This window comes from Monodelphis domestica, chromosome 8, assembly GCF_027887165.1.
Source record: "Monodelphis domestica isolate mMonDom1 chromosome 8, mMonDom1.pri, whole genome shotgun sequence".
NCBI classification, from domain to species: Eukaryota; Metazoa; Chordata; class Mammalia; order Didelphimorphia; family Didelphidae; genus Monodelphis; species Monodelphis domestica.
Window position 1 is genome coordinate 188488261 of NC_077234.1, and position 25327 is coordinate 188513587.

General features: G+C 37.8%; 1 protein-coding gene and 1 long non-coding RNA gene across 5 annotated transcripts in view; both read right to left on the reverse strand.

The window, feature by feature from the left end:
• The window catches only part of LOC130455916 (uncharacterized), a 131216-nt gene extending 106621 nt beyond the window's left edge, over positions 1–24595 (reverse strand). The window contains exon 1 of the long non-coding RNA XR_008914193.1: positions 9825–24595. This is a non-coding gene — a long non-coding RNA (uncharacterized LOC130455916). The remainder of the gene's footprint in view (positions 1–9824) is intronic.
• Positions 1–25327, reverse strand: part of SH3RF3 (SH3 domain containing ring finger 3) — a 629698-nt gene that overhangs the window by 451937 nt on the left and 152434 nt on the right. The gene's annotated exons all lie outside the window — the stretch shown is intronic.

Consider the following 25327-nt stretch of genomic DNA (forward strand, 5'->3'; position numbering starts at 1 on the left):
ATCACTATTAGATTTATTTCCTAAAGTGATTGATGAAGGACCTATATGTTCTAAAATATTTATAGTAATTCTCTTTGTGGTGAAAAAGAACTGGAAATCAAGGAAATGCCCATCAATTGGAGAATGACTAAACAAGTTGTGGCATATTAATATGATGGAATATTACTGGCCATTAATTTTAAATGATGAAGAGTTTAATTTTGGAAAAAACATGGAAAGATCTATGTGAAATTAAGAAGAGTAAAATGAGCAGAACCAAGAGACCATTTTATACAGGAATGAAAATAGTGTTTAAAGAATGACTTGTGTATGTCCACTTCCAGAGAAAGAACTAATTAATAGAAACAAGTAAGACGCAGTTTTATATATACATCCATCTTTTTGTCAAATGATGCCTTTCTAATGGTGGTGAGGGGAGGGAGGAAGGGAGTTGACTGAGTATTTTAATGTAACAAACAAAGAAGTAACAGTCATGTATAAATAAGAGGCAGGTAGGTTGTACAATGGCTAGAGCACCAAACCTAGAGTAAGGAAAACCTGAGATCAAATCTGACCTCAGATATTTACTAGCTGTGTGATCCTGGGCAAATCACTTAGCCCTGTTTGCCTCAGTTCCTCATCTGTAAAATTAGCTGGAGAAGGAAATTACAAAGAAGATCCCATATAGGGTCACAAAGAGTCTGATATGACTGAAAAGCAAATAGATGAGTGAAGCAAACAGCTAGAATGCTCTTTTTTACCATCAGAATCCAGTCTTCTCAGCTGAAAAACAGTTCTTTTTTTGGAGCAGCAAGCAAGAACTAATGGTTTAGTCACTTACTGCATCTTTCTCATTACCTGCCCAAGACATGGGATCCCAAGAGTTCAGCAACATATCCATATGAAGCCAGGGGAGTTCCAAGCCTACAAGTGCATTTCGGTTTCAAAGCTGTGCCTTCCCTAAATCCCTGAGAGCCAGTAACGGTAAATAATTTAACTTTGGAGACGCTTCCATGTGTTGGTGCTATTATTTATGATCTGTCAGCAGGTATCTCATGAACCCTTTGATGAAGCCATATGAAAACGAGAGAGCCTGTGAGTTGTAGATCTCATCGTTCCCTTTTTAAAGACAGGCTTTCAATGGCAGGGTGATGTACAACCACCTTCCTGTCACCAGGGTAGAGAGGGCACCACCAGCCTCTGACTGGTGGCTGTGCTTTTACGTATTGAGGTAACTAGCTCAAACACAGCATGGAAAAGATAGTGTCTTTGAAGTCCTTGTTCAAAGGCGAAACCCTTGATCACAGAATGCCCTGGATTTTGGAATCGCCATCAATTAGCTTTATTAGAGCAGCTCCCAACCTGACAGCCAGAAAGACTGAAACACCTCACAGCTCAGGGGCTCAAGCTCAGAAAACTATAGCTAGAGACAGGCCACCACCAATTCAGAGAGTGGAGGAAGAAAACATGTTTAAAGAGTAATGAGCAGCACGTACTTTTCAAGTGGCACCTGAAGTCTTGACCCATCATATCACACTTACTTTTCTTACTGATTTTCCTTCTCTGAATCATGGGGACTATATTAGATAGTTATTAGATTCTGTTTTAAAATTTTAAGTACAAAGAAAATTTTCAGAATCAGATCATTATGCATTTATTTCAAGCATCTGTTAAGTACGGATTGTTTGCAATGGACCATGCTGGGTACTGAGAGAGAGAGAAAATAAGCCAGTCCCTGCTCCTAGGGAAATTTCCGGGTAGTAGGCAATAATAAGGATAAGGAACATGTAAAGTATAGTTAAATAAAAACACAGAGACATAAAGTGATATGGGATCAATTGTAAAGAAATCAGAAGTGCTGCCTTTTCAAATTTTCCAAAGTTGCAAAAAAAACCAAACCACATCCATGACTTCTATTTTAATAATAATATTGTTGTTGATGATGTTTAGTGGTTTCAATCATTTCACTATTTGGGGTTTTCCTGGCAGAGATACTGGAGTGGTCTGCTATTTCCTTTGTCAGTTCATATTACAGATGAGGAACTGAGGAAAACAGGGTTAAGTGACTTGCCCAGGCTAACATAGCTATAAATCTCTGAGTCCAGATTTGAACTCGGGAAGAGGAGTCTTCCTGACTCCAAGCAGGGCACTTTATCTCTTGTGCCCCCTAGTTACCCAACATGTGCTCAGCTGGGTGGGCGTATTTGAGTGGTGACTACTTAGAGAGTTTATAATTGAGAATGTATTTGGGATAGAAACTTAGATAGTCCTAGGTGCCACATTTTAGCAAGTACCCTGATGAGCTAATGAGAGTTGACAGGAAAGCAATCAGGAGCCTCTAGACCATTCCAAATGAAAATCACTTAAAGGAACTAAGAATTTTTAGAGAAGATGTCATTTGGAGAGGAAAGTATTTGGGGAAGGGTAGCTCTTTTCAAGTGTCTGAAGGGCAGGGATATAAAAAGTATTTATAATTGTTTTGATTGATTCTGGTGGATAGGACTAGAAATAATGATAAGCTACCTAATCATTAGAGCTATCTGCCAGGCACCGTATGTCTCTAATACCCAGTACTGAAGAATTGAGGCTAGTGGATTGCATGAGCTCAGGATTTCAGAGAAGCAGTAAAGCTAAAACTGATTGTTTATATACAACCACTCTGATGAACCCCTATGAACAAAGAGCCACTAGGCTACTTAAGGAGGGATGCCATCAACAGTAGGATTGACCTATGACTGGCCAATTAATTTAAAGCCTAAGTGAGATAGAGAGACTGCCTTAAAAAAATAGAGCTCTCTAAATTTGGAATGGACTTCCAAAAGAGGCCCTCTGTCTCTCTGTTTCTCTATTCTAGAGGTATTCAAGAGAGAACTTAATGATGACAACTTGTTTTCAGATATGAGATAAATAAGATGTTCTTAGAAATCCCATTTCTAACTCAAATGGTACGTTCGACAGTAGAAAAGCACTTCATAGAGTGAGCTTGGATAAGTCAATTCTAAAGACATAAGGAGAGAAAAAGAGGCCATTCTTTTGGGTCACACAATAGAAAAGATGGAAGGAACCCTAGATGTCACCCAGTTCAGTCATATTTGATCAAGAATAAACTTGAAAGTATGACCAAGAAATAGTCATACAGCCTTTTCCTGTAGAGTGAGAGAGAACCATCTCTTCCCAATCACCACCCAGCTAGGTGATAGAGTAGATAAAGAATTGCATCTGGTGTCATATACTCACTGTGGGACCCTAAGCAAATAGCTTAATCTCTATCTCAGTTTCCCAATCTATAAAATGGGGATAAGAGCATCTACCTCCCAGGGTTATTGCAAGGATCAAATAACGTAATATTTGTAAAATGTCTGGAAAACATAAAAGTGCTGTATAAGTGCCAGCTATTATATTGGAAAGCTTTCCCCACCCCCCACATTGAATTACATGGACCTCTTAGTAATTTCTGACCATGGTCCTAGCTCTGCCCCCAGAGGTAAGGCAGAACAAATCTAACCCCATCACTGAATTCTAACCCCAAACAAGAAGTTGTTTTCCCTGGCAAAGGAATGCTAAGTTCCTTCAATAAGTCTTTGCATGGCATGAATAATCTTAAGTGCATGCCAGTGCCCTTAAATTGTGGAGCTCAAAATGGATCAAAGCCCACAAGATGGTCTTAACAAAGTAGAATACAACAGGTATTACCTTACCCCTTGCCTGAAGCAATAGCCTGCCAGTTTGTCTCCCTGTTGTCTCAAGCCCTCCCCACTCCTGTTCACCCACTTTTTAGCTGCCAAAGTCATTTTCCCCTAAATTAGATGATGTCACTCCCCTACTCAATGAATTCCACTGGCTCCCTATCACCACCAGGATCAAATATAAAATACTCTGCAGGGCATTCAAAGCCCTTAACAATCTGTTCCTTCTACCTTTCCAGTCTTCTGACACTTTTGTCCCCTCAGGTAATCTTCAATCTAGAGACTGGCTATCCCTCAAACAAAATGCTCCATCTCTTGACTTCAGACATTCTCCCTGGTTGTCTCCCATGCCTGGAATGTTCTCCCTCCTCTTGGCTTCCTTGGATTCCTTTAAATACTAGCGAAATTCCACTTTATACAAGAAACCTTTCCAGATGGCCCTTAATCCTAGGGCCTTTACTCTTTTGATCATCTCCAATTATCTTATAAATAGCACATTTGTACATATTTTTTTTTGCATGTCATTCCCCCTATTTAGACTGTGGTAAGCTCCTGTAAAGCAGGAATTGTCTTTTGCCTTTTTTGCATCCCCATCACTTAGTACAATGCATGGCACATAATGGACATTATAAATGCTTATGGACTGGCATACTATGGTCCTCCTAATGCCATCTGAGGTCTCATTAGCTGTCTCAGCTACTATAAGCCAAGGACAGGATGTTCTCCAGTCTCAGGGGAATACTGTTATACTAATAGGATCCTGGGAAAATGTTACGTAGGACATTTCAGGAAGCCTGGAAGAGTCCAATTCTGAGCCAAAGAATCTGAGAGGGGGGATACACTTCTGCTATCCCAAATTTTATTATTTCCATTTCTCTCAAGTATGGCTTCCTATGTACATAAATGCCCAAATAAAACCACATTTGTGGTCTGGAACATGAAGTAAAGGGTGAAGGAGGGATTGGGTGTCAGAGCCAGGCCAACCATTTTTCTGGAGGGGAGGGGAATGGAGATTCAGGGACCATAGTTAATAGCACAAACAGAAGACTGAGCTTCAGTTGGCTCAGCTGCAAAGAGCCAGAAATTAGTCATTTTGTTTAGATTTCAGCATGAGGGACATACTGGGCCAAGGGCAAAGGTTCCCTGGGTCATTTCAGAGAAGCCGATTCCCAGGAAACTTAGGTCCTCAGTAGGACTCCCAGCTTAGGCTGGATGAAAATTTGAATGGCTCTGAATTAGTGGACCTGGATTCAGATACCATCTCTTCTTTAATTCTCCCTCTTTTGGATGATCTCTCCACCGCAAGTCTCTTCCTACCCCAGTCTATCTATCCTTCATTAAATTACCAAAGAGGTCTTCCTAAAGAGTACGTCTAACTATATCACCTCCCACCCCTATTCAATAAACTCCCTATTACCTCCAGGATCAAAAACAAAATCTTCTATTTGGTTATTTTAACTTTTCATAACCTGGTCCCTTTCTACTTTTCCATATTCTTACATCTTAGCCTCCTAACCTTGTTGCTTTTTCTTGAACAAGACACTCTTATCTCCTGATGTGGCCCTTTTGTTACTGGACAATATAATTTGTCCCTGGAATCCTCTCCCTTTTTGTTTTGCCTCCGGAGTTTTTTCAACTACCACCTACAATTCTCCCTTCTACAAAACTCTCCTTTCCTCTTTAATGACAATGCCATCTCTCTATGATTATCTCTATTTTATTCCATTTATATCTTGCATGTACATAGTTGTTTGAATGTCATCTCCCCCATTTAACTGGGAACTCTTGTAGGGCCAGGACTGGATGTCCCTTTCTTTATATGCCTGGCACATAGTAAGAGCTTAAAAAATATCTTCTGACTGATCCAATGCATTTAACTTGGTTGACACCTTGAACACATTACTTAACTGCTCTTGGTCTCAGTTTCTTCATCTGTAAAATGGAGGCAATTGGAATAGATCAGCTCTGAGCTCTGAGCTCCCTTAATAGCTCTAAATATAGGATTCTTTTTACTTACTGATATAGTATCAATTCTAAGTCAGAGGAGGGGCAAGGGCCAGGCAATTGGGCTTAAGTGACTTGCCCAGGGTCACATAGCTAGGAAGTGTCTGAGGTCAGATTTGAACCCAGATACTCCTGACTCCATAACTCATACTCTATCCACTGTGCTGCCTCGATGCCTCTGGATATAAGGCTCTATAGAACAGCTTACTGAATGTTTTCCTCACAAAATCTTTGAAAAAGTTGTTTGTCCTTCATTTTCAAACAGGGTCAATGATATCATGAGGTGATGTCTTGACTTATACTTGAACTGGATTTAAGTGAGGCAGAGTTGCACCAAGTCTTCAGCTTTATTCTCTCTGTTAGAGCCATTTGAAGTCCAGCGGCAAGACAAAAGGACGACTGGCGAATACCAACATGCAGTGGAAGACCTTGCCTGCTTTGATGTTGGACCAAGCTCTAAGCCTGGAACAGCATCGGCTTCGGTCACGCTCATGGCCACTGGAACAAATTATTCTCCTCTGTCCATTCTGTCGGTCTTGACATACTTCATTTACTATGTATAGAAAGCCACGCCAGATGTGATAGAGGATAAAAAGATGAGCAAGCCATGTATGGCAGGCACTGCTCTTCATGAGCATGAGGGAGAGATAGGTGAGCAAGGAATACAGGGAAAACGTAGTGATCGCAGTCAGTCTGAAACTGGTGGTCAAGAAGTACCACGTGGTTATTCTCTCAGAGAGAGAGCTCTGCGCTTAAAACTCTATGCCACAGATATATTTATCTAGATGTAGAAACAAATTGATAGATAGATATAGAGAAATCTATGTTGTATTGCTTGTAGCAAAGTCCAAGGCTCCAAATCTACTCAGCTGGCTGTCAGAAGGCAGTGTCAAAAACAATCATTTCTTTCCCATTCTGCTCTCACTACCTATCATGTGTTTTCCTATACTGTATTAGTTTTCAGCACATAGCAGTATCCTTCATTATTAGGCTAATGCTATCTCTTATTGCAGGAAAATAAAGCAATGTTATTAATTCCCCAGGGTTCTGTCTTGAGCTTTCTCCTCTCTAAATACTTTCTCCCTTAGTGATCTCATCAGTTCTCATGGGCCCAATTACCAACTCTAGGCAGTTAACTCTGAGATTTATTGATTCAGTACTGAACTAATCTTCTGAACTCCAGTTCTATAACTGGACACTAACAATAATGGGACACTAACTGGACACCTCTATCTAGTATCTCAAATTCAACTGGTCCAAAAAATGGAAGTCATAGATGCCAACTTCCCTTACCCTCACCAAGTGCATCCCTCCTCTAAATTTGAATATTCCTTAATGGTGTAACACCTTTTCAGTTACCTAAATTTGCAGTCTCAGTGCCATCCTTGACTCTTCATTCTCCTTAAAACCCAAACCCAACCAGATTCCAGGTCTTGTTGCCTATCAGATCCCTTCTTTCTCCCATCACCTTTCTCTGAACTATTATAATAGATTCCTAATTGTTCTCCTTGTCTCGAGTGCCTTCCTTCTCCAATCCATCCAACACAAGCTGACAAATGAATATTCCTAAAGCGTATATCTGATCATCTCACACACTCCTCAATCTTCAATAGAGTCCTATTATCTTTAAGATAAAATACAAAATTCTCAGTCTTGCATAAAATGCTTCACAATATAATTCCCACCTACATTTCTGGTCTTATTTTGCATTACTCCCTTTCTATTACTCATGAATTTAGTCAACTTTATTGCTAGCTTTCCCCATAGACTACTTTCTGTCTCCAAACTGTGTATCTTTGATGCAGTCAAGAATGTACTCCTTGCACCCATCTATCCTATACTACCACTAGCTTCCTTCAAATCTTAACTCAGATGCCACCTCCTCTCTAAGGCTATTCTTAATGGCCTATCCTCTCATTCTCTGGTGAAATTACTTTGCATTTATTTATTGTTTATTTATTACTTTGTATTACTTACTTGTATACATTTTGCATGAGAAGTGGTGTTGCATTTTAGATAGATAACCGGCCTTAGAGAAAGGAAAACCTAGGTACAAGTCTCAACTCTATGATGTGACCCTGCGGGTAAGTCATTAAAACCCTTAATGCCCTTAAGCACATCTCTAAGACTATATGAGCAGAGAAGGTACATATCTACAACCACTTGGGGAATTTACAATTGAGGAAACTGAGACAGACAGGGGACAAGTGACTTGCTCAAGGTTGCAGAACTAGTGTATGAAGCCTGATTAAAACTCAGATCTTACTGATTCCAACCCAATGCTCTTTAGCTCTTCTGCTCAGATGGCTTTATGCCTTCTTGGGCCCATAGGTGAAAGATGAGTGAAAGGTGGATCCTAGAGGTGGATGAGCAGGCATGAAAAGGATTTGGCAAGTCATCCCACCAGAGGTGTTAGTCCTCCCCGAATACCCCATATATCCCTGACAAGACTCAAACTCAGTGAGTTGGGGGAATTTATACAACAAAACCATCTCAAAAGAAGGGCTAAATCAAGTCCAGGGTAACAAATGGCTCTGAAGCAACTTGATCAGTTGTATTTCAGTGGATGAAGAAATTCCCAATCATAACATAATCTGAGGAAGCTTGGAAAGTTCTTCTTCCCCAAAATTTTCAGAATAAAAAAATAGAATTAAAAAAATTCTAATTTAAGGAATTCTTTTTATTATTAAAGTAATGCAAATACTCCTCCTGTGAGGAACATATTAAGCTGCCTCAGCACAATTAGCACCTGAGGAGAAAATCTGCTGAACTAATTAACACTCAAAGACTGCTCTGGGAGAGCAGGACCCTATAAAAGGAAGTATTCAATAAGCAAGTATTGAAAGAAAAGTTCAGGGAAAAGCAGTTCCAGCACACTGACCAGGGAAGGGCGATAGGCTGGGGATGACAGACCTGTGGGAGTTTTCTGGGTAGAAGAAGGGGAACAGGGCCCCAAGGCAATAGCCAGTGTAATTGTGAAAGACAGAATGATGGAGCGATGATGGGAAGATGGCACCAAAGATAGAGTTCACTCAGAGCAAAAATCCTGCCTACAGTGGCTTCCCAATTCCAAGGAAGAGAACCAACACATCCATCACTTCAAGTGACTCCTGTGAAGAGAGGTTGCAGTGCTCAGCCTTAGTTTAGAAACAGTTCTTTGTCTTCTGTACACAAGACACACATTCTTAGCTTAGCTTCCTTGCTTGTTCAAGTTCCTTGCTGTTTTTGGAAGCAGAGATGGGGGAAGCCCTCACTGTGTAATTCAGGAAATGGGTAAATGCACCAGAGAGTTTTATAAAGCAGAGACCATGGCACCAGAAAAGGGACGAATCTTATTTGTAACCCCAATGGAATGTGGAGTCCCAGGGTTGCACAGAATGGTCAACTGGAGAGAGCAAATATTAACTCGGCTACCAAAAGCATCTTCTCCCTGTGCTTTCCTTACCAACCACACAATTAGTCAGAGCTCCTTGACTTGAAACTTTTCTTTTTAGACCTATTCCTTATTGCTCACATTTCAATGTGACACAAAGGAGCGTTGACTTTATGGTGAAGCTATGGAGGGGAGAAATGGGAAGGGGGGGCAAGGAAAGCAGCCCATGGATTTCTTTTCCCTATAAAAGCAAAAATAGTTGATGTATAATTTCCTAGTCACATAACTAAAGGCATCTGAATGACTTTATTCAGAACTCCCCTCTAAACACTTAGCTTCATGCTAGCGTGAAGCATGGAAAGTTTTAGCCTCAAAGGAGTCTCTTCCAGAAAACAGTGAATAAAAGCTAGGAAGTGGTCAATAGAGATAACAGGAACTTCCTGGCTGCCTTGACTCTGGTGTTGGCTGCCACTAAAATGTCCTGGCTACATTCCCAACGGCATTCAGATGAAATAAAAAATGAGCCATTGAACAGTAATCATTTGTTATCACCACCAACTCTCATCTGAAGGGGAGAGGCAAATAGACATTCACACAGGATCCTACACACTTCCAGCAAGGAAGAGCTATTAGCCCATCCACACAGGTATCATACATCTTCCTTGATAAAGAATATATAAAAAAATACCATCTCATCAGATTGGGTGGTGATATGTAGTCTCTAGAGCAATGAAATACAAAAGATGCCATAGTCTGTCATCTAGTACTGACACCTAAGATACCTTGAAATAAAATCCTCCTTTGCAGTTTTCTCCAGTGGTTCATTCATCAATAGTGCAATGTTTTCCCTTTCACCATATAAACCTCAACTTCTCACTGGGAAAAAAATGAGAAAAGAAAGATTTAGGAAATGAAATGCAGGCCGTAAAGAAGAGAGAAAAAGTAACGCTGAAAAATGTGGCACAATCACAGTGGCAAATCCTCTGGATACACTAAGGCAGTGAGTAAACAGGAGTAAATCATGACTACTCTGTGATCATCTTCCTGACAAGTGTCATCCCCCACCTCCTCCCCTTGCCCATCCCACACGTATCAAAACTAAATTTTTAAATCATGTGAAGGATTCCTTGAATCTCTTTTGGATATGAATGCATTTGCATTTGCCTTTAAGTTAATTACAGGTTTGGCATCTTTAAATTCCTTCTGTAGACCACATCAAATTGCTGTCTCTGTGCTTAACAAGATTAAAATTATTTCACATTGACACAATCAAAAATCCATTCTGAACAGTCCAGGATTAGTATAATTTACAGGCATCACACTGAATGAAACCTGGATGCACAGTAGTCTGCAATGTTCTTCTCCCTGTCTTTATTGAGGTGGGGTTTTGGTGGCAACAAAACTTGTGCCCCACTTTAAGACCAGAATTCGCCTCATATATACAACCCCAGACACCAGGAAAGGAGACAGGATCCTCAGTTTTCTCCTAGTCCTTGGTTTCTTTATATATCATAGGATTTGGGAGCTTAAAGGGACTTTAGGTGATATGTAACCAAAATCCATCCTTTTACACCCACTTATAGAATCCAGGGTCAAATGAACCTGAATACTACCAAAGGTAAAAGACTAAAACAGACCACTTATATTTCGCATCACATTGCAATGTCCTCCTCTAATGTCTTCTTGTGCTCTAGGAGTTCTTGGGTTCCTTAAGGATTCAGCATCTTGGCAGGTGCTACCAAGATGCAAAAGTTCTGAGTGTGGGCCAATGACAATTTTCATGTTTGTTGTTGAAAGGCCTTTTTTGACAAATTTGGAGACACTGGTCACCAAGTTGGCTACAACGTGATGAATTTCAATTGACACAAAGCTCAAAAGTCAGATATTAAAATTGAAGTGAATTGCAACTAGGGCTGGTAGATAAAATACCAATGCCAATAAAAAATCACATACTTGTTGCTTTTTCTTATATCTTCTGTTTCTAAATCTAGGTTGGTAAAGAAATGTTCAGAGAAACATTCATTTTTTTTTTCTAGATAGGACTCAAAAAAAAGGGATTTCCTACTTCTACTGAGGGAAACCAAGAAGCAAATACCCTTTTTAATTATAGGATCATACACTGCAGGTCTAGAAGCAAAAAGGCAACTTGGAGTCCACCAAGTCCAACCTCTTTATTTTAAACAAGAAGAAATGGAGGAAGTGAGAGGCACATGCCCAAGTTCACAAGAATTTGAAGCAATTTTCAAACCCACATCTTTCTGACTCTACGGCCAGTGTGCCACCATCTCTCTCAAAATACCTGCCTGATGACTTGGTTCTGTTCTAGTTAGGGTAATATGATAAAAGTCAATTAGTAAACTAGCCTGTGCTTTAACATTTTAAATTTCTGATTCAAATGCTACTTCCTGTAAGTGGAAAAGAGTATGTATGTGCAACTTGCCATCTGCTTGGTTTTCTTTTTTTACCTTCATGGAATCATGGTTTGGGATCTCAGATCTTGCTAGCATATTGCTAGAAGTAAGAGAAGGTGGGCTGCTCACATGATGAAAGCCAAAGATGATGAGTGTACAGCAATACTGGTCCAGTAATACTCTCACAATGTCAAAGAAAGCAAGGAAGGTTTCCAGCATAAAGGATGGTCTCCTCCTATGGAAAACTCATGGAAGGACATAGACAAGAATACCGTAAAATGGTTAGCCACGGTGATATGAATCACTGGCAAGAACTCCCAGATAGATAAGATGAAAAATTCATTTTATTATCAACAAGTGACAATGTAGGCATTAATTTCTTCATCCCTAAAATGAAGATAATCATAATTTTACTATTGACCTTAAATGGCTACTGTGAGAATCAAATTGAATAAATGGATACCTTAAAAAAAAAACAAACTATACCAAAAAAATTTATATTTACATATGATTCTGTTGTGTTTTTTTTTAATTCTTACCTTCCATCTTAAAATCAATACTGTAGATTGGTTCCAAGCTAGAAAAGAAGAGCCAGGCACTAGAGATTAAGTGACTTGCCCAAGATCCTATAGTAAGGAAGTATTTGAGTCGAAATTTGAACCCAGGACTTTCCAATTTCTGTGTCTGCTCTCAATCTACTGAGCTACCTACCTAGCTGCCCCCTAATAATTGTTTTTAGTTCTGTACGAGAGGAACTTGGACTTAACCTGTAATATAAGTGGAGGAGAGAGAATGGAATCTCCCCCTAACTGTGTCAGGACCAGAGTGAGGTAGAGGTGGAATGGAGTCAAGTAGAAAGAGAAAGGGGATGGCTTGATTTCTCTCTCTCCTCTCCCTGGCAAACTCCACTCTGGCTGCCTTCAAGATCACAAACTTCTATTCCCTCAGAGACTTGGTGGAAACAAATATGATACAAATAGCTTCTCCCTCTCTGAGGAGAGAAACGTGACTCCCTCCCCCCAATCTTCAGTCTCCTTCCTTTCTTGGACACTATGAAGCCAGTCACTTGCTCCTAAGAACAGCTGTTTATGGGAAGGAATGAAGGGTAGGGCAATTGAACTGAGGGATGAGGTATTAGGAAAGAGGGAGTGGGAGGTCCCTAGAAATAACGGAACCCCTTTTCCCCAAAGTCTGGCAAGATCAGGCTTTGCTTGCCTGACCCCCTGGGGTCAGTTGTGAAGATGTCCTGACTTCCTAGCTGCCTTGGCTATTGTAACAAGTTCAAGGACTTCAGGGGATTCAGAGGAATTCTTCTTATAGTGAACAGCTTCCTGTCAAAGTCCTATTCACTCAGCTTGTCTTCTCTGGAACTGGGTTAGGAGTCACAGGAGGAGGGCGCTGGTCCAGAGGTCTGCTCAGGTCCTCCTTTCTGTAGGCTTCCCAGAAAGAAATCTGTTCCCAACTGTCTAGATCCTCTAACTTCCTCTCTCCTTCCTTCAGAACTCTGGCTACTTCCTGCCCTTCCCCCATTCCAGTTGGTCCTTCAGCCTGCAAAATCTGCTTCTCTCTTGCTTCTGGCAGGTCAAGTCCAAGTTCCTCTCTTACAAATCTTCCTATACATAAATGTTCATTATTATTGAGGTTAAGTTCAGAATTTTAAAAAATTAGAAACATCACGTTGCAATTAAATTACAAAAGCATCATAGAACTGAGTTTTATTATTTATTACAGAAACAGCCTGTCCTAGTTGACAAAGGATTTGAGAAGAAGTTTTGGGTTTGAATTGTGCCTCTGATACACAGCTGTGTGAATATGGACAACATACTTGGCCTCTTAGTGTCCCAAGGCAAACCTCTAAACCTATCAGATATCAGAGCCCACAATATTTTTATTTCTGCTTTAATAGAGGAAGCCCCTCCCCAGGAGTTGACTTCACTGATAAATTTTAGATCTGCACCAAAACAAAAGAGCTATATAATTACAACAGAGGAAAAATATACCATAAGCAATGTGCTCATCTCATCCATAAACAAAGGAACAAAAGACATACAATCCTTTCATATAGTCTACTAATTACGGAGAATAAACATGGATTTGAGGCCATGGCACTCCCTTGATGCTGTCATACACAAGTCCTCTTTTTGCCTTGAAGAACAAGTCTTCATAACCCAAAACGAGACTAAAATTTTCACGTAACCCAAAGCATGAAAGGCTGGCTGGAGCAAGGACACTACCAGGACAAGGACCATTCAAGCTATCTCTGGCCCCAGGCTTTCCCTTTGGAGTGTGACACAGAATGATTTGAATTATCGCCCTTTTGCTTGCTCTCTCCCAATCAATATACAGATGCAGTTCCCTGGTGTGACAGCAAGCGCTTAGATCTTAGGCTGAACTCTTTTGATGCTAATTTAATACACAAATGCAAGGCCAACAGTAACACAGATATACATTTGACATTCAAGCCATGCAAAAAGATTATCTCAAAGAAGGTAAAAAGAGGCAGCTACATGGCATAGTGGATAGAGTCCCAGGTCTGGAATGAGGAAGATTCAACCTTCATGAGTTCAAATGTGGCCTTGACCATTTAATAGCTAGATCACTTAATCCTGTTTGCCTCAGTTTCCTCATTTGCAAAATGAGCTGGAGAAGCTTGCCCAGAAAACCCAAACAAGGTTTCAAAGAGTTAGATATGACTGAAATAACTGAACAACAAGAAGACTTAGGACCTAGATACACTTAAAAGTGCCTCCTCAAACCTTTTGGGAATGCTGTAGTTGGATTCTTGATCTACAGGTTAAAGGAAATCATTAAATCAGAGCTTCAGAGTTGAAAGGGAACTCCAAGAACACCTACTCTGACTGACATTGTAAAAATAATCCCTTATAAAAATATATCCGACAAGCAGGCACCCAGTCTTTGCTCCAAGACTGTCACTGATGGAGAAACCACAGGCAACACCTCTAAATGTTTAATTTACGAATGTAGTAAGTGTTTCTTCTAAGTGTATTCTTACTGCAGTATAGTGACAAGGTCTTTCCAAGATATTGCCTTTGGTTCCTGTCTTGCTTTTTTTTTAAACATCCATTTCTCATAGAATCTGAAAGAAATTGGTTTGTGATTGGAGATTTGCACTCCAAATCAAGAAATAAACTTACATGAAAATACAAAAACAAAACAAAACAAAAAAATTGTCCCATTAGGAGGAAAACCTGTTTTCAAACATCCAGCAAAATGAGGACAAAGTAGCAGAAATGTCAGCAATGACAGATAGTCTTGAAAAAAGAGAGAAAAACCTATGAGACAGATTTCTAAGTCCAAAAGAGTGATATTCAATGAGCATGAGATTTGTTTCTTTGCTTCTGTGATCCGATCTCTACAAAATGGGCTTTGGAAGAGGCACTTTTTAAAATCTGCTTTATACTGTGGAGGATATTAAGGAATAACAACCAAAAACTTCCTTAATTTTCATAAAAGACTGAAGACTTCTATCCTGAAACTTTTGCCTATTGTTTATCAACTGGCAAAAAAATATGATGAACTGATAGAGAACCTTCAATTGCTTATAGCTCCATTTATAAAATGTTACTTTATATAATATATATTTTACATAATGTCTCAAAGGTCTTAGTGTAGTTTTAAGCTTTAAACTGCACTAAGAGTTTGGGGACGTTCTGTATATTGTGTTTTATCATCATTTTGGTTCAAGAGTAAGAAACAAGAGGTAAAGGGTCACAGAAAACTCAGAATTTTCTTGCCAACAAAGTAAGAATATTTTTGTCTTATTCATTTATTTTTAATATTCAAAAATTTTTGAGTTGTTAATTTCCTTCTTCCCTCCAACCCTTCCCCCTCCCATGGAGAAGGCAAGTTGATATTATATCCATTTTCCATGTGAAATCATGCAAAACATTTTTCCATAGTAGCCATGTTTAAAAAATAAAAGAAAAATAAAGAAAGTAGGAAAAAATATGCTTCAATAATTACTCAGGATTCATTAGTTCTTTCTTTGGAGGTTGTTAGAATTTTCCTTCAAAGACCCTTTGGAATTGTCTTGGACTATTATATTGATCAGTCTTTCATAGTTGATCATCCTTACAATATTGATGTTACAGTGTACAATATTCTCCTAGTTCTGCTCACTTCACTTTGCACTAGTTCATATAAATCTCCCCAGGTTTTTCTGAAATCATCCTGCTCTTCATTTTTCATATCCCAATAATATTCCATCATAATCATATTCTGCAATTTGTTTAGCCATTTCTCAATTGATGGGTATCCCTTCCACTTTCTAATTCTTTGCCATTTTTTAAATCTTTGCCAAAAAAGCCACTTTAAATATTTTTGTATTTATTAGGGACTTTTCTCTTCTCTTTGATCTCTTTGGGTTGCAGACCTAATTGCTGAGTTACTGAGTATGCACAATTTTATAGCCCTTCAGGCATAGTTCCAAATTCTTCTTCAGAATAGTTGGACCAGTTCACAGCCCCACCAACAGTGTGCATTTGTGTCCCAATTTTTCCACATTCTCTCCAACATTTGTCATTTCCCTTTTATTTTTCTATTAGTTATCCAATCTGATAGGTATGAAGTGGTATCTCAGATTTTTTAATTCGCATTTTTCCCGTAACAATGATTTAAAGCATTTTTATTGACTATTGATAGCTTTGATTTCTTCCTCTGAAAACTCTCTGTTCATGTCCTTGATCATTTATCTATTATAAAATGGTTCTTATTTTCATAAATTTGGTTCAGTTTTCTACATATTTGAGATATGAGGTGTTTATTTTAAAAATGCCAAACTATAAATTCCCCTATGTTCCCTGTTTCTACTTTCCTAACTTTGGCTGCATTGGTTTCTCTTGTACAATAATAGTTTAATTTCATGTAATCAGAATTATCCACTTAACATCCTGTGATTCTCTGTATATTTTGGTTGATCACAAACTCTTCCATTATTCATAAATTGAACAAAAGATAAATTTTATTATACTCCCCTAATTTATTTATATCACCCTTTAATAGCTAGATGATTTATCCATTTTGAACATATTTTGATATACAGCCTGAAATATTAGTTTATACCTTGTTGTTGCCAAACTACTTTCCAGTTTTCCTAGAAATTTTTGTCAAATGGTGAGTTCTATAGCAACAACTGTTTGAGAAAAGATTCAAGGAATTGAGGAAATGGTAACTTTAGAGCTTAACATAATAAAGATTCTTTTGGTTTGGGTTCTGTTTTGTTTGCTGTTAACAGAGAGGAAATGATTGGTTATCAATGTGGGAATCATTCCCAAATCAGCAATTGGTGTAAGACAAACAATTAACTTATTAAAAACAACCACAAAGGTGTGAGCATGTTCCCATCCCAAATCATCACTGAAGGTCACATGTTGATTGAATCAATCATTCAAAAATAACATAGAGATATGCATAAACACATAATCAATGTGAAAGAATCAGAGAGGCCCTGAGTCATGGATAAAAGCAAACGATACCCAGCAAGAAATATTTTTCAACTACTTGAAAAAGTCATTACCCGATGAGGTTATGTTTGAAAAAGTAAGCTAGTTAGGTCTAAATCAACATCTCACACCATACACCAAGATAAACTCAGAATGGGTGAATGACTTGCACATGAAGAAGGAAACAATAAGTAAATTAGGTGAACACAGAATAGTATACTTGTCATTTCTTTGGGAAAGGAAATATTTTAAAACCAAGGAAGAGTTAGGAAAAATTACAAAAAGCAAAATAAATAGATTACATTAAATTAAAAAGGTTTTGTACAAACAAAACCAATGCAATCAAAATTAGAAGACAAGCAACAAATTGGGAAACAATCTTTATAACAAAAACCTCTGACAAAGGTCTAATCACATAAATTTATAAGGAACTAAATCAATTGTACAAAAAATCAAGCCATTCCCCAATTGACAAATGGTCAAGGGACTTGAATAGGCAACTTTCAGATAAAGAAATCAAAAGTATTAACAAGCACCTGAAAAACTGTTCTAAATCTCTTATAATCAGAGAGATGCAAATCAAAAAAACTCTGAGGTATCATCTCACACCTACCAGATTGACTAACATGACAGCAAAGGAAAGTAATGAATGTTGGAGGGGATGTGGCAAAATTGGGACATTAATGCATTGCTGATAGAGTTGTGAATTGATCCAACCATTCTGGAAGGCAATTTGGAAGTATGACCAAAAGGTGCTAAATGACTGCCTACCCTTTGATCCAGTCATAGCCCTGCTGGATTTGTACCCCAAAGATGTAATAAGGAAAAAGATTTGTACAAGAATATTCATAGTCGCGCTCTTTGTGGTGGCAAAAAAATGGAAAATGAGGGGATGGCTGAACAAATTGTGGTATATGCTGGTGATGGAATACTATTGTGATCAAAGGAATAATGAACTAGAGGAATTCCATGTGAACTGGAATGACCTCCAGGAATTGATGCAGAGTGAAAGGAGCAGAACCAGGAGAATATTGTACGTAGAGACTAATACACTGTGGTAAAATCGAAGGTAATGGACTTCTCTACTAGTAGCAATGCAATGATCCGGAACTATTCAGAGGGATATATGAGAAAGATCCACATCCAGAGCAAGAACTGTGGGAGTAGAAACACAGAAGAAAAACAACTGCTTGATCACATGGGTTGACGGGGATATGATTGGGGATTTAGACTAAATGATCACCCTAGTGCAAATATTAATAATATGGAAATGGGTCTTCATCAATGACACATGTTAAACCCAGTGGAATTGTGCATCAGTTACAGGAAGGGGGTGGAGAGAGGGTAGGGAAAGAACATGAGTCTTGTAACCATGGAAAAATATTCTAAATCATCTAATTATTTAAAAAAGAAGAAAGAAAAAGTAAGCTAGTCCAGTTATCATATTATCAGAAATATTGGACTAATAGAAAATACTGTATTCAGAGGACCCAACAAATACTAATACACCAAAAATGGAAGCAGGAAGATTGACCCCCATACATTGGAGAAGAATGCTATGGACTCAAGAAAAGAATTCCAAATTCTAGAAGTTGTGAGTTAGCTCTTTGTCATCATACATGTATCCTATATGCATATCCTACACTGTACCTTAAATTTAAGCTTAATCTTATTTTGGAATTTAAGTTTATGTGTTAAAAAGTGTGTTATAGACTTTTGAAGATATGTTTTGTACTAACTATTCTTAATATACATATATTATCACAGTAAGTACTCCCTCAAAGTTAGTTGAAATCTGATTGACAAATTATTAATGGATGCAACAACCTATAGGTGCTCACGAGTAACGGTACTAGAAATCCTAGTATCTACACCCTTGGGGTTATACCTAGAACCCTTACAAGCAGCAGTAAGTACTTTCTGGGGACCTATCCCATTTATAGGAATGAAGTTTGTGGAAATAACTCCAGAGGAGGTGCTATATCAAAATTTATATATTAAAAAGCCCTCCTCAAGCATTATTCAACATCTATACTTGTGCCAGGCACTCTGTTAGGTATTAGGAATACAAAAACAATACTGGAATTGTCCTTGAGCTTAAGAAGTATCATGAATGATACAATAAGATAAAGCCTGTTATTTAAGACAACTCAAATACAAGCCATTTACATTAAGTGATGCCAAAAAAGTAACAAATGGGTGGAAAGATGAACATTGACATGAATTTATAACAATTTTTTACAACAGAATTTCCAGATATCTCAGGTCCTCCCTCCCTTTTCCACACCATAGAAGGCATCACTTAGTAAACAGATATGTACACATGTATTTTGTGTTTCCATTTTTTGGTTCATTCTCTGGAGATGAACACTCACTAGTTATTCTTCAAATTTAAATCTGTAGATGTATATAAATATTTTCTTGTTTCCATTATAACCATTTTACAAATAAATTTAACCAATGTATAAAAGTTGCAATCATGAGGAAACCAAATGACGCTAAAATCTGCCACAAACAATGAACACCTTATTTCCCTACCAAGATAAGACAGCTAAAGAGAAACACTGAATCAGAATATAAATGTATCCATTAAGTCTCATGGAGAAGGAAAAGTAAAAGATTACAGGAGATATTGTATATTAAACATTGAAAATTAGTAAAGGAAAAAACAAGTCAAAGGCAAAACTTGGTAAGAAACTCAACTAAATACCATCCCAATGATATTTAAGGATGAAACCAGAAAGGAATTATGGGACCATTGATTTAGTGCTGGAAGAGATTTTCAGTGTCATCACTGTCACTGGGACATGAAGAGATTTAATGGATTAGGACACCAGAAGACAAATGGGAAAGACAAATAGAAGTATGGGAAATATCTGCAAATAGTTCTCACCATCATATTTGGATTCTAACATTATAAACTTCAACATGTTCTATGAGGACTAGGAAGTGATGCTGAAGAAAAAGGAGATGGAAAAGGCTTTTGGACTTGGCCAAGTATACACAGAGGAAGGAAATTCTAGGTTTGAATGTTTCAAGGCTATTGAGAGATTGACTCTATCTGAGCTATCTTAGGTGAAGGTGTGAAAAAAATCTCAGAGGCAGCAGTGGAAGGAATACAGCTTTGGAATTAATTTAATGCCAATGTGTGGCTTTGGGAAATTGCTTAACCTTCCTGAGTTTCAGTTTCCATAATGAATTTCTTTAAATTTCTTGAATTTCTTTCAAAATGAAGGATTGATAGCTAAAATCTCTTCTAGCTCTAGGTCTCTGATCCAATTTTTAAGTAACCAAAAGAATGTCATCACCTCACCATCTTAATAACATTTGTATTAGATTAGTCTAAACTTCTACACACCAGTATCAAACCTACAACTTACTATGGCATGATTTTTTGGATCATACATCAAGACCTTGATGGGATTTTATCTCATTTGTAGACAAATCTTGTCATACCTTCTCAGCATTTCTAGAATACATCCCCTTCTTTACATTCGTACAATCCCCAACCTACTTCAGTCTCACTTTCTCTCCTGAACTATTCCAATAGTCTTCTGCCCTTCCTCTCTGACTCAAGTCTCTTCCCATTTCCACTCTTCTACTTTGTCCCAAAGTGATTTTTCTCAACTTTTACTTGCTTACTATGCCAGGCACAGTGCTAAATGCTTTACAATTATTATCTCATTCGATAATCACAACTACCGTAGATGGTAGGTTCTATTATTATTAACACTTTATGGATGAGGAAACTGAGGTAAATAGAGGTTAAGTGACTTGCCCAGGGTCACATAACCAGTAAGTGTCTGAGGCTGAATTTGAACTCAGGACTTCTTGACGCCAAGTCCAAAACTCTATTTACTGTGTTTCTTAACTAACCCCAGTCCTGTCCTACTTTCTAGGTTTCCTATACTGTTTAATCCCCTATCCCTATTGCTATTCTACTTATTCTGCTATTCCTCACACATGAATATTCCATATCCTAATTCCATGCCTTTTCACTAGCTATCTAAAATGCTCACCATTCTCCTCACCTCCACTCCTTTCCCACTTCCTGCAGGAGACCTTTTTCAATTCCAATTCTTAGAGCTGTCTCCTCTTATAGTTCCTTCTGTGAATTCTGTAGGTTTTGCATGTGCCTAATCACACACATTTTTTCAACATTAGAATGTGAAATCCTTGAACATAAAGACTTTATATCCTTAGCACTTTGGATAGTGCCTGGAACTATCCAAGGGTCTCATCAATGTTTGCTAATTGATTGTATAAGTCACCTCATCCACATTCCTCATTTTATAAAGGAGCAAACAGGTTCAGAAACATTAAATGATGTGCCAAAGGTCAAACTTAATCAATGGCGGAAGTGGAATTTGAACTCAGGTTATTACTGACTGCAAAGATAATACTGCTTCATATCCTTTATTGTCCCCAAATATATTCAAGCAATATGTCAAGTTGTTGTGTTTTTTTTTTGACATTTCTTTAAGCAGTGGTAAGACTTGAGAAAAATGCTTTACAATTCATGTTCCTTAATATACAAAAAAGCCCTTTTCAATACCTTCCCTACTTTCAACCTGAAAGAAACATTTATGGATGACATAAGCCAAAAGTGCCAGCATAGGTACTATGCATACTTTATTTCCTTTATGTTCTTCTTTCAAATATCTATTAGACAGGATAATTTTTTAAAATCCTCCTTAAATAAGGTCAATGCTTATAGCCTTGCTAATAGTGAATTTCCTTGGTTTAACATTAAATGTGTCATCTCTCTTCCTTTAGCCTTCCATCATCTCTCACACTGCCTAATCCAACTGAATCAAGAACTAAGACTTTAAAAGGCAGCATGATCTAGGGCCATGATGGTGACCCTATGGCACATGTGACAAAGATGGCATGCAGAGTCCTCTCTGTGGGCACGCATCACCCAACAGAGTTAATTCCTAGAAAGGCAGAGGGATTCAGTGGAACTGCTCTATTTCCCCTCTCCACCACACCTCCTAGTCCCTCTGCCCAGCAACACAGTCTAAGTGCTTACTCCTTTCCCCTGGGCAGAGCACCCGTATCACTCCCCTTCTTTTCTCCCTCCCCTTCTGCAGTAAGGTGGCAAGCCGGGGTGGGGGCAGGGCAGGACACAGCATGCAGTGGGGGGTGAAGCATAGCACATAGTCTCTAAAAGGTTTGCCATCACTGAAAAAGTTCTAGACAAAAAGTCAAGAGACCTAGATTCCAATCTCAACTTTGGAACTTCCTAACTAACTACATTTCTGCAGCTTAGACATCTCACTTCTCTAAACTTTAGTTTCCTCCTCTAAAAATGGCAATGATATTTGTGTAGTTGAATGATTTGTAGAATATCATTAGACTTCCTTCAAAGTAAAAAATTCTTAACCTAGAATCCAAGAACTTTTTTTTAACATTTTGATAATTGTATTCCAATGCAAATGGCTTCCTTTGTAACACTTTTTATTTTACGCATTCAAAAATTATTCTAAGAGGTCCATAAAATCCATTGACTGCTAAAGAGGTTCATGACTCAAAACAGATTAAGAATTCCTGTTGTACAATCTTATAGCACTATGTTAATGTAAGCTATGCCTATAACCCTTGTTCCCAGTATGTTCTGAGAGAACAAAGATTTTTCAGTGGAAGTCATCTTTTTGTGAAGGTGGATAACTTTAGTCTAGGCATTACTTAGCATGAAGGAAAAAATAGAAGACCTTGAGGGAAGTGAAACTCTTAAGAAATGTGCTCAGATTGAAACATACCATTATTAACCTGATTTTCTTCATGAATTTTTCTCTAGTGTAAGCAATATATATCTTGAACAAGGAGATATGTATATGGATAATATATGTATGGATAATATATGTTCAACCTATACCATATTGCCTTCCTAGGGAGGAGGAGGAGGAAGAGAGATAACATGGATTGAAAATTGTCAGAAAATGAATATTAAAATTTGTAATTTAATTGATAGGCATGTAATCTGGCAAAAAAAGTTAATGTGCTATTAAATCATTCAATGGACATTTCTAGCACTGTCCTAATTACTACAGAAGATACAAGAGATAGAGAGGAAGTCCCTCTTCCAGAATTTAGTTTACACTCTATTGTCGTATTTTTTAAATTATCTAATAGTCAAAAATGGCAATTCTTTACAGAAATCATTTAGTTGGTGACATTGATAAGCAAAATCAATCAACAAGCAATTTCCAGGCATAAAAGGACAAAAATGAAAACAGTGCCTGTCCTCAAGGGGATTACATTCTACAATCAACTACATTTGAACTTCTTAAACTGGTTAGTACATTTATCATTTAAGCCTTTAATTAATATATTCTTTAGAACTAAGGAGCAGAAATAGCAAATAGGAGAAATCAAATAGCCATGTCCCAACTGTGGAATTTGAACCCATTCAAGTCCAAAATTAGAGTTTATGAGTCAGTAAAGGATGATGGGTCATTAAAGATCATTTAACTAGAGGTCCTAAAACTAAGGGGGAAATCAGAGCACAAATCAGAGATGCTTGTCTTAAAAAAAAAAAAAGACCATTTCTCTTTTGTTTTCTTCTTACACACAAAAAGAAAAGCTATCAATTCACAATGGTGGAACTAATGTGCAGAATTTCTACCACTAATGTCAAAGATGATCACAAGGAAATAAAACCACAAAAACCAGTTGAGTTCAAATACAGAGAGACAGACACTGTCTTCAAGTCCTAGCTATACTCAAGCTTAAACAGTTATCTGTCCTAACACTGATTATTCTGATAATTCTATGTATTATAGCCTGATAATCTTATAATCACTGATAGAATCAAAACTATGACCCCTCCCAAAAAGATACAGGCTGTACATCAAATATGGGTTTGGAATGCTATCCTTAAACCAGGACAATTATATCTTGGCACAGAGTCCTTCTGGCTGGATAAGCCAATGATCTCTTCCATCTGCAATGAATGGGTACAGTTGGCATGTACATCACACCAGAAGGCATCCCAGAACAACTGAATTAAGAATGCAGTTTACATAAATTAACAGTGAATTCTGGCCTTTTCTTTGCCCTGAATGCTGTCTGATAACAAAGGCCAAGCAAGAAATGTGTTTACCCTCTCCAAAGATTCCAGACAATTCCCTGAGCTACTAAAAATGCAGGGAGGAATGCTTAAGTCAGGCCAGAAGAAGAGGCAAAAGAAAAGTAAGACAAGTCTTAAGCAATAGGACTCTAAAAAATTTCACTACAGGCGAACCTGAATTGAAGAGGGCTTGGAGATTATCTACTCTAACACTTTCATTTTACAAATGAGGAAACTGAGGCTCAAAGACCTTTTTCATCCTTTTATAGATTGATTTTATATTACTCTACTTCACAATGTCAAGCCAAATTGGACTATATTACCTGTTGCCAAATCTCATTTTGCTTTTAAGCAGTGAATCTCACAGGCCGTCTCCCTGAATGAGACCCTCTCATCTCTACTTTTCAGAATTCTTTTCCTTCAAGGTAGGGATTCCATCTCCTCTAAGAAGTCTCCCATGATTTCCTTCTCCCATCCCTGTATCCAGTTTAAGGTATTCTCTCTTCTTGTTTTTTTCCCTCCTCAAAGTTTTCCTATAGCACTTTGAATCCCTCCTTTGTTTTTTATAATAATCTACTTTTATAACATCTCCATATATTTTGTATCTCCTACTCTCATATATATATATATATATATATATATATATATATATATATATATATATATATATATATATATATAAAGTACATAAAGTCTTTTTCTGTGAGGGTAGGAACTATGAAATTTATTTTAAAATTTTCATTTTCCTGCTGTCTGACAGTGCCTTATACATAATAGTTTCTTCTATTATTTTTTAGGTAAATGGGTTTAAGTGACTTGCCCAGATTAAAAGTATCTGTGGCCAGATTTGAACCCAAATGATAGGTCCTTAATAAATGTTTGTTGAATTGAACTTCAACATTCAGCCCAAAGTCACAACTCCGCTTTGTCCTTTTAACATTCTAATTTGATTGTATAATCGCTGTGTATTTCATATTCCCTTCTCTCACCTGTATAAGATCCCTGCCCCCTTAAGAACTATGTAATTTGAAAAACCCAACAGCGCCTTACACATAGAAAGCGTTTAATAAGTGCTTCTTGAATTGAAATTTAGCATCCTATCCAAAGATGTCCACTTAGCTTGGAAGGTACCTTCCAGGTATCTTCAGTATCTAACTTGATGTTGATATTGACAGTATTTATTCAGGAAATATTTCATCCCAGTCCAGACAGATTGACAATTCCTAGAAAGGCTTTCTCTGTTTACTTAGCAGGGCCAATGAGAGCATTTCATTTTACTAACTTGTATATAGGGGTTTTCCTTCTTCCATCAGCTTAGTCTTTTATCAAATATTAAGCTG